This window comes from Mytilus californianus, unplaced genomic scaffold (genome assembly GCF_021869535.1).
Source record: "Mytilus californianus isolate M0D057914Y unplaced genomic scaffold, xbMytCali1.0.p SCAF_5, whole genome shotgun sequence".
NCBI lineage: Eukaryota > Metazoa > Mollusca > Bivalvia > Mytilida > Mytilidae > Mytilus > Mytilus californianus.
The window spans coordinates 101,935,752-101,947,203 of NW_026262701.1; the positions used below are offsets into that span (position 1 = coordinate 101,935,752).

An 11,452-nucleotide genomic window follows, 5' to 3' on the forward strand; every position below is an offset into this window, starting at 1 on the left:
CTGCTGTCAGTGTTAAACTGTAATGTTGACTTAAAAAGTGAGTCCATTTATCAGTAAAATACAGAATTAAAAAAAAATCAAACTTTTTTATTAAGATGTTATTTCTTAGTCTGGAAGATTAGCTTCTGTCCAAGTTTCATAACAATCCATGAAGGTTTACAAATTTACCATGACAAAAATTTTAATCCCAGGCTGTCTGTAAATGTTAACTAAAAACATAGTCCATCTATCAGAAAATACTAAAAATGAAAAAAATATATTTTCAAAGGTTTGTTATAGACATTATCTCTTAATTATCAAAAAGCTTCTTCAAAAGTTTCATAAAACTCTATGAAGGTTTGACTAAGTAATTGAAGTGTAACAAACTTTTAACCCCAGACTGTATCTCCTTGTTAACTATAAAAAAAACTAAGTCCATTTATCAGTAAAATACGGAAAAATGAAAATAAATATTTTCCAAATTTTTTTCTGGATACTGTATTTTGGTCATAAACAAGCTTCTGTCCAAATTTCATAAATTTCCATAAAGGTTTGACAATTTTAAAGTTATGATGACTGAAAAACTTTAACTTCAGACTGAGCCTGAGTGTTAACTGTAAAATAACTAAGTCCATTTATCAGTAAAATACGGAGTAAAAAAGAAAATAAATATTTCCAAAATTTTGCTCTGGATACTGCATTTTGCTCATAAACAAGCTTCTGTCCAAATTTCATAAAATTCCCTAAAGGTTTGACAAAGTTATTGATGACTGAAAAACTTTAACCTCAGGCTAAATCTGAGTGTTAACTGTAAAAAAACTAAGTCCATTTATTAGTAAAAAATGGAAAAATGAAAATAAATATTTTCAAAATTTTGCTCTGGATACTGTCTTTTGCTCATAAACAAGCTTCTGTCCAAATTTCATAAAATTCCCTAAAGGTTTGACAAAGTTATTGATGACTAAAAAACTTTAACCTCAGACTAAATCTGAGTGTTAACTGTAAAAAAACTAAGTCCATTTATTAGGAAAATATGAAAAATTGAAAATAAATATTTTCAAAATTTTGCTCTGGATACTGTCTTTTGCTCATAAACAAGCTTCTGTCCAAATTTCATAAAATTCCCTAAAGGTTTGACAAATTAATTGATGACTGAAAAACTTTAACCTCAGACTAAATCTGAGTGTTAACTGTAAAAAAACTAAGTCCATTTATTAGGAAAATATGAAAAATTGAAAATAAATATTTTCAAAATTTTGCTCTGGATACTGTCTTTTGCTCATAAACAAGCTTCTGTCCAAATTTCATAAAATTCCCTAAAGGTTTGACAAAGTTATTGATGACTAAAAAAACTTTAACTACAGACTGAACCTAAATGTTGACGTTGCTGACTAAGGAATCTAGGATCGCTTATAATATCTCGCTTTTGCGAAATAAATTTTGCAGGCTCAACAAAATTGGGCCATAAATGTTAATGTTCAATCGTTTAAAAAAGTGATCAGTATTAACAACAAAAAAAAGCTAACATTTGTTCTACAGGGAGTTTAATATAAATTCATTGGGCTGAAGAGAATGTGACAGGATACACATTGCTCATGAATAATTTGCCTACTAGAAAAGAACTTATATATTAATGAAAAAAAAACTCAGTTCAAAGTACACAAAGCTTACCTTGAAAGAAATATATGTACTGTATGTTTTTAATGTTAACTGCATCTGACAATCATGTTAACCAGAATCAATACCTTCTCCTTAGAGACAGTTTACAAATTCAGGTAAAACACATTAAACTAAACCAGAGAAATCTGATAGTGTGTCCCTAACATCAATCCATTAATTAAAGTACCGTAATTGACTTGTATTCTCTGGCTATTGAATTTTCAATTATAAATTCTCAATCAAAATTATGCAATGAAAACTGAATGTGTGTTGAAGCTGCATTGTATCATTGTTGCATAATCTTGATTTTCGAAAGCATTTGATTACAAATTACAAAACGTTTTATGCATTGCTGAATTCTATAATGTAGGATTATATGTAAATCTACCCTTTAAACAAAATGACTCCTCCAAGAAACTTTTAAGATGACGATATTTATTCACAGGGCCAGACAAGATTGTGGTGTAAACATATTTATATTCCTATCAGGTTATTTAATATTATAAAGTTTTCAGCAATTTCCTATACAATGTTGGTGCATTATATATAGTAAAAACTGAATTTATTTGATCAGTTATACAAAGTGCTATTATGTTGAAAAATGAGACAGCAATCCAACTACACAATGAAACCAGAAAAGGCCACTCGTTTAAAGAGTAAAGGTCAAAATACTGTATTCAACAATAGACAGGTGTCTATTAAATACAATTATGTTATAGATAATGCACCCGAGGTGTGTTATAGGACATGAAAACCCTTAAAATATGCATTATCTGACTTATATACCATAAAAAAATATCATTTTCTGCAAGGATTTGTATAGTAAGTCTTACTATACAAATCCTTGTTTTCTGCAAATTTGCAGGATTTGCATCCTATTTTACGGACCACATTAAAGTGGTATATTCTTTTCTGATGCGTTCAGGTTTAAATACGCCCTACGGCTCATTTATAATGTGAAATAAAACTCACTAATTGATTTAGAAATAAACTTTGGAAATCGTTATCCAGTTACAAAAATCGTTATCCAGTTACAATAAAAGTATAACTATAACTGCATGAAGCAAGACACAAATGAATTGTTACGGTTTAATTAATTGTATCAACTTAATTTATGCTGTGTTTTTTTTCTTTTTTTTTCATGAAAATTTTAGTCCGGAAAAGATTTTTTTTTCAACAATTTTTAACAAACTATTCAGAATAATTGTTTTCTCTCTTTTGTCTGGCAAACATTTTTTTTTAACTGAGAATCTGGATTTAATATTACACAGGTCATTATTTAATGTCTTGAAGCAAATTTCTTTTAACCTTGGTATCCTCTGGGTTGATTCTTCAAAAGAAAGACCTGACGTTCTGAAAGAAAATAACTCCATATAGGTATATAAAACCTGGATTAACATGTTTAGACAAAACTGAGTAAATCTAATAGAATCTTAACAATGACCTGCCATCAACACCTAGCTCTTTAAAAACAATATATAAAATAGGTCCATATATCATGAATAGATAAGCTTCTATGTTTTTGTGTCCCATTACTTTATCATGAAGACTTAGGCAAAACATTCATGAAGTTTGGGGTTTTGTTTATTTGTTTTCTAGGCAAGTGTTAGATGATAAGTTGCATTCAACATTTTTTTTACAATGTTCCTAGTCTTTACCTGTATATGGAAAAAAATATAGATGTACTAAAATCAGGGGTTTCAAAATCTTTGAATTAGTTTGATACCATGCTTGACAGTAGGTGCTGTTCAGATTTATACAACTAAAGGACTTTAGAACTTTGATAACATTTCTAAAAATCAGGCAATAGCAAAGTGCATATCAGAAGGGTAAAGCACTTAGTACTGTCTCAAACTCTGGTGCATGTATATATATACTAAGGCTAAGAAAATCACACTGTATTTTATACACTTGTACATCCAGTTTCTGAGAGTTCCACATAATTCCTAGCTCATTATTTTGTATATTTTTTTTTTTATTTTGGTTAATTTTAACAAATACAATACTAGTACTTATTTTTATCCTAATATTTATTCTAACAGAAAGAACTTTATGTCAATATAATTATCTGAGAAGGACACACATGACATACATATACACATTCAAAGGGAAACTAGTCATGCTATTTTTTGAGGACATCTGTGAAAAAAAATAACTGCTTAAGATAGCCAATTTGTATTACCAAATACCAATTGTTTTTGTTTCATATATCATTTTTAAGTAAATATTATAGGTTTCTCAAAAAATAAACAAACTTAAATGTACTACAGACACCTTAAAAGGTTATACATTGTAGCTTATACAACTTTAGCTTTGGTGGTCAATGAGGGATCTATAAATTTATTTGCCAGTATTACAAGATATATACATTGTACATACATGTATGTAATAATTTGGTGATTTGGTTTCCATATGCAATTAAATGCTCAAATTTAAATTGAATATTTGAACGAGTATAGAGTTCTCATAATTATCTGACTACTGGTATGTTAAATGGAAAGATACATGTATTTCTTTGTATTGAGCTGATAACAAAAATAGAAACAATAAATCTTACAGATACAATATCCAATAGAAAATGTAATCATATTGGCTAGACATAGTGATATATGATACTCATGCAGTACTATCTCCAATCTGATTATATTACATATCCTATGTGCCTACTTCAATAAAAAGGATCTGATAATGCTCAGCTCCATTCTACATTTTGTTCTGATAATCATCATGTCAATCAATGAAATTTTACATCCCACTTTTAAAGGAATAAATCAGTACGACAAATACAGTGATCCTGAAAAGGTCTTCAGAACAGAAAATAAAACAAAGGGTTGTCAGATCCTTTTAATCGTGGACACAGGATCTGTATTTTAATTACACTGTACTATCTCTAGCTAGTGTGATCAGTCAAGGGTGTAACTTAAATAAGTTAACATACATTTGTTATTGTGGACTAAAAAATCAAAAAACTGTGATAACATATGTATGTAACATGTTTCAAAGGGGCAATATACATCCTTTATTTTGTTAAATTGTATACAAGTTCTATCATGTCTATTGATATTAAAATTGTCTTTATGTATACTAAACTTTAGAAAGATATAACAGTTCATAGTTTGCCAATCATGCATAGTACACCTATGTTATTACAGAAAATATATGCCTGTAATAACTAAAGGGTGTTATTACAGCTTCTATACATCTCTTCAAAGCCTTTGCTCAGACATATATTACAATGTATTTTAATTTATTGGAAGAAATAATAACCAGTGCATGTAATGAGGTTCTGTGCAAGATTCTAAGTAATTCCCAAGTGTGTCATATAATAAGTTACATGCCTGTATGTAATAACTAAGCCTTGTTATTACAGTTTAGTTTATCCCTTAAAAGCCTTGTCTCATTGATTTACCATGGTTGATAAAAAATGTATTAATTGAATTGGAAAATTAGTTATGTATTAAGTTACTGCGCAAAGTTTCAAGAATTCCCAAGTGTCCACTAAAAATAAAAATATTTATGATATATTTAACTAATAACAAACATATGTTACTACAGATTAAGACAAGTCATGAAAGTATCTGTAATAACACATGTATGTTATTTTTCTCTAATAACTTATGTAAGCAGAGTGCTCTGAAGGTTTTGACCACCAAAATTTTGCGAAGGACTGACACAATTGTGTAATTATGCAATAGAAATACTAGTGAGGACCAGCAGATTCTCTTTAAGGACCACCACGAGAAAAAAGATTTTGAGAACTCTGATTTAAGTTACACCCTTGACTGGTGATTACATTTTCAATTGAATAAACAGCTGGGATAATTGTTATCATGATTATGTCTTGTATAAAAATGATGAGGCTATTAACATACATGTACATACAATGTATAACATGCGCAATAGAAGATTTTTTTTCTTCAAAGATACATGTATGTAAAAATTGTCCATGACATAAATTCTAGGGGAAATGAATAAAATCAGTCTAATAAAAAAATATAGACACGCAAGTATAAGGGTGAAAATATAATTTGAAAATAACGACAGCCATATGAAATTTTGAAAATTTCAAAAGATAAAATGGAGTTATCCAATCTCTGAATTGGTGATTTATGTCCCTGAAATAAGTAACCTGTCAGACTACAGTATAAAAATAAGGATATTCTGTATGATTGCCAATGAAACAACTATCCATCAGAGACCAAAGAATAAAGATGTTAACAACTGGGCCAAGATGTGCAATTCAAGTCAGGTAGGCAGTAATGGTAGAATTTTCCTCAATTCCTCTACCTATTAGGCTATATAGTGAACTTTGATAAGTATGATTGCTTGTTATGAAGCTGAGACAACTTCACATATGTGTTTAAATTTTGAAATTTCGGGGCGCAAAGTGAGATTGACTTTCCCTTATTTTGCACATCCTTAAAAGCCTTTTGTGATGCCGCTTCTCGAGGTAAAAAATCCCTTTTTTCACACAATAAGTTCTTTAAAAATTTAGTTCTTTGCATACATTAAATACAAAATGTAACTCCATAGTTTTTACACCTATAATCTATGGTCCTCTGCTCTCCAAATCAGCACAAATGGTTGAGCTCAAAAAATTGAAACATGTCCAATATCACTGCACAGAGATTTTTTGTTTACAATGTACACACTATTTTTGAGTTCCTCAATTTGAGGCGCATAAGAGATATTGATCCAACTACAGGTCTGTATGGCCACATAGAATAGAACAAAATGTGAAACATCATATACAGAAAAAACCAGATTTATGCTAAAAACAATAAACCAAAAACCATAAAATAATTTATATGGCAGACATTAACTAAGGATAACCACTGGATAACAGGTTCCTAACATGGGACAGGCAAATAAAGAATGTGACAGGAGTCAACATGTATATGTGAGCTTTTAACCCTAGCCCCAACCTCTGACATGGAAGTAAAAGCACAACAAAAGTACAAACAAACCACACCTGAGACTACTACATGTATACATGTATGATAATTTATCTTGTAGTAGTCTCAATCGGTATAAAGTAACAACAAAAAACCCAACTAACAAAAAGACAAAAGACACAAAGTACTCACAGTTACTTTTTACTGAAAGCTAGTTCAAAGCCCATTTTAAATTAACTGACTAAATAGAAGACTTTCACATTCATGTATTTTCAAGTGCATTTAAGATATCACAATGCTTACAATATACATTCAAGGGTTAAACACAAGACATGTTTATTCACTTGAAGATGCAAGTAATATTTACTTGCAGAAGTAAATTTGTAAGATTTTTATTTTCATTTTCAAGATTTTAATTATCTCCCCTTTATTTTCTCCAAAAGCATACCTGCACCAGTAATTTATTTTCACACCACCTTAAATTCTCAAGTTTTTGAAGGTCAAGCCATGCCTATATGTTTTTTTAAGGTTTAATTTTTTTTCTGATATTTTTTTAATTAGAGTTAACCTTCTACCTCAAGAAAAAACCCAGAGAAATCTACTGCATAGTTGTTAAGAAGCTGTACAAGGCCTTCAAAAATTGCTCCCTGGAGGCTTGCAAATGAGTACCGGTTGTGTTTTGAAGATACATTTTTTAACAGACAAATGAGATTTACCTTGTCCATGAAATCACATAGGCGTATCCAGGAGGGGGCCCTGGGGGTCCTGGGCCCCCCTCTTTCGTGGGAAAAATTTGGTTGATTATATAGGGAATCACTGAAGCATGACTGGAGCGGGCCCCCCCTTATGAAAAGTTCTGGATACGCCACTGAATCAACCATTTCTGAATAGTAAAGACAACTATTAATGACAGCCATGTTTCAAAAGAAGCTCAAAAATGAAGAAAATATGACTTTTTAACTTATATAAGTAACAAAAATCTGAATATCTTATGGATATACATGTAACTCTACCTCCAAAATAATTGTAGAAGAATATTTAGAAAGTACAAGGAGATTTTGAGATCTAGCAAGCCCTGTCAGAATCCCTATCCTGGGCCTAAAAAAAGTTTACCAAAATACCATCAGTTATTGCTCAAAGAAATAGAACAGAGATTAAGATGAAATAAATAGTACCATGAGACACATTGTGTCAATGTTTTGACCTAAGGATCAGGAATTCACATGCAGCCGATTGTACGAACGTGTCATTAGTCTAATGAGTCATTAAGTCTTCATTAGCCTAATGCATCATAAAGGCTTAATGAAGACTTAATGACCCATTAGGCTAATGCCACGTTCGTACAACCGGCTGCTGTACAAGTAAATAAACAAATTGTGTAAGTATCATCCCTGATTAAATTATGTTATAACCTCATGGCTAGAGTCCATTGCTCAATAACAGTAGGAAAATCAATATATATGTAAGCCTCAAATCTATGTCCAGCCTCAAATCTATGTCCTTTCCGCAAATCTATGTCCTTTTTAATATTGCGTCATAGACGTTCCAAATTTATGTCCTTTATTGTCTCAGATCTATGTCTTTTATTGTCTCAAATCTATGCCCTGTATTGTCTCAAATCTATGTCCTTTATTAACTCGAAATTTATGGCCATTTTTGTCTCAAATTTATGTCCTTTATCGAAATTTAGAGACGTAAGACAGTTACATCGACGTCCCTATCACCCACAGGGTCAAGGACGCATAGAACGCTTCAATAGAACACTGACAGAATATTTTAGAAAAGAGATGTCAGTGGAAAAAGACTGACTGGCCTTCAAAATTGTCAGAATTTTATTACAACTACAACAACAGGGTACACAAATCTATGTGAATGTTGATGTCAAGGTACACAATGGATTTTAAAAAAATACATAGATACGAAACTTGAATAGTTCCCCAAAACAAAAAAATTGTTTAGTAAGATAGTGGAACAAAATGTCGTTGTTAAACACAATAAATTATATCATACACATTTTTATGTGGTATCTATACGTTGAAACATTGAACAAAACGTTTGTAAATAGGTGTATATGTTTAAAGCTTACGATACAGAATAGGTTTAATTCATTGTTGAAGGCGGTACATGTATCTTTAGTTGCTTATATACAGATGTCATTTTGTCTCAGGTTGTTTATTAACTTATATTTCGTATTTGTTATCAAGACGTAACAAGTAAGGGGAAGTAACGATAATTACTACAGAACAATTAAACACGGGATCAAGAAAAGCAAACAATTTGAAAATGTTGTAGTTTTACAATAAAATGTAAATCATTATCATACAATAATTACACAGGCATGTAAAATTTTTAAGCACACACATGGAGAACACATCCCAACTTAACATTGAATTATGGGAAATGACTTAATAAAACAAAAATTCTATAAGGCCGTACATATAGACGGGCATAAATTTGAGCATGGCGAAACAAACTGGAAAAAGATTTAAGAAAAGGACACAGATTTGAGGCCGTATATTTTTTTAACAGACATAGATTTGCGAATGACGTCACGATTGAAAACAAATGTGAAAATAGGACACAGATTTGAGGCTGTATCTTTTTTAGCGGACATAGATTAGCGATTGACGTCACGATGGGGCACAGATTTGAGAAAGAGACACATATTTGAGGCCGTACACAGATCTGAGGTTTACATATATATATATAAAATCAATATACTAATGCATACCTGCCAACTTTTGAAAATGCCCATGGGGGTTTTTGTGCGTGACACCATTTTCAAGGGTCAAATTTGTTCGCGGCATTTTTTGGTGAGTGCTGATTTGCTGAAGAAATAGTGGCATACTTTTTTTTTTTGGGTGATGATGGAAGATGAGGTTATAACCCTTCTTTTTTATTTTTATGATTTTTGTACTCTTTTTATTGTGATGAACATGAACACCAGCAATATTTCTTGTTGTTTATCTGATACATTGTAAAGAAATAAAAAAAATATAAATCATTTTAATAATTTAATAACAAAAAAGCAACAATATATAATATAGATCAATATCAACAGTTGTAATATCAAATACAAAAGGTACTATTTAAAGATACGTGAAATGACTTCTGGTGAAGAGCAGTACTAGCATGTTTGGAGACCTCATTGAGGCCACCATGGTCAACTTTAAAGTTTCCGATGCAAACTTTACAAAAGGCATGTGACAAAACTAATGTTGATTTTGACAACCAGCCACTGAACTTTACATCGGTCTCCCATTTCTCCAAGTATTTGCACCAAGCAACACGCTTTTTCTTCTTAGGCAGCGAAAGAAACATTTTCCAAGTGATAACTCGCCCATCGATCACAATTTTTATGATTCTAACACCCAAACCAAGAAAAACAACTCAAAATTCCAAACAAACTTTGATTCTTTGATTGTTTACTATGCCAACATTAATCAACTAATGAATGTGTGATCACCGACTTCATTAGTAATGAAAAACTCAAAATTGCTTACTTTTTTCTAACAGCTGAGCTTGCACATTACCCTGTTCCTGTTCTGTTGACAGACGCTGCAATGTTGTGCGTCATACGATTTCCCTCAAAATTGTATAACCGATTACTAATAAGAATAATGATGACGAACATTTTGAATTTATTCTGTTTGTGTACGTAATAAAAGGAGTCTAGAGCTTATTCAACACACAATTTTATAGCAAACAAAATGAGTTCTCGGACTTTGTTTATTCAGTGTTTTTAGGTATAAATAATTATGTTTTTATTTAAACTATACTTTAAAACAAGACCTGAAGATACCGTTTCTTTGTTTAAATTGAAAATTACATCATATGCAAAATTTCTAATGATTGGACCAACCTCAGATACATTTCCATAATTCATTTACTTTTTCACCAGAAATAAGCTTAAAGCCATAAAGGCTGGGATTTTAAAAATAAATAAAATATGATTATATATCTAAATCTGCTGTTAACAGGATATCCTTAAGTATTCTAAATGTTTGCTGACTTCATCCCCTTTCACAGGTTATACCTGCCTCATACATTTAATAAAAAATCAAAATTGATATAAATAAATCAAATTTATCGAGACTTGTAGGTACATTGTATCATGTATATCAGTATACATTTCATCACACATATTTTAAGATATATTTCGGTAGTTACAAAATAGAATATTGTGTAAATTTAAGACATCCGTCTGGCTTCAGGAGATTGTCCCTGTAAAAATAAAATTCCAGTCAAGCAAAATTATGGTAGTTTTTACAGAACAACTGATCAAGGAACAAGTCAAGTGGCTGAAGAGTGAAGTGCCTGTGAAATAATTCACCCAATTGAAGTACAGTGCACTGATTTCGACAGCTCTAAATAGGTGTAAACATCTTATCGAAACATTTTTTTATATTATCGTAAACTGGCAGTCTTACCAAAATGCATAATAATTCAAAATTGCATGCTAGCCAGATCTCAAATTTCCCGGAAAAATTTAAAACTTATACGTCATCAATTATTGTGTACAAATAAAGCTTCCTCTCGTATCGGAAAAGATTAGATTTTAATGCGGAAAATGGATGAAGAGTAGTCCATAATTCTGTTCTGTTTAAGCAGAATTATATGTCTCTGGTTTAAGGTGGATGATTGGTATATATTTCTTCAGATAGAATTTTCTTATACTTTGCCAAAATGTAGATTTTACCATGCCTTTTCAAAAATGTAATTAAAAGTATGGGTCACAGTGCTATATCTTCTTCTATATGTATGTCCTTCCAATTATGGAACACCTCCTCAACGGATATTATCCAGGTGGGGAGTTAATTAAAACTTAAATAGTATGCACTAAAAGTTTTCCACAAATAACTAAAAAAAATTTTTTGATTCACTGTACACGGATAAAATCTAATATATTTAAGGACTGA

General features: G+C 30.9%; 1 protein-coding gene across 2 annotated transcripts in view; it reads right to left on the bottom strand.

The window, feature by feature from the left end:
* LOC127702123 (kinesin-like protein KIFC3) overlaps positions 1-11,029 on the bottom strand; it is an 81,988-nt gene extending 70,959 nt beyond the window's left edge. The window contains exon 1 of one of the 2 annotated variants that reach the window (XM_052206201.1): positions 10,964-11,029. The gene's annotated coding sequence lies outside the window, so the exon portion shown is untranslated. Of the gene's footprint in view, positions 1-1,650; positions 1,724-10,963 lie in introns of those variants that run through there. The other variant, XM_052206200.1, reaches the window with a different exon arrangement.
* Between the last annotated feature and the right edge of the window lie 423 nt (positions 11,030-11,452).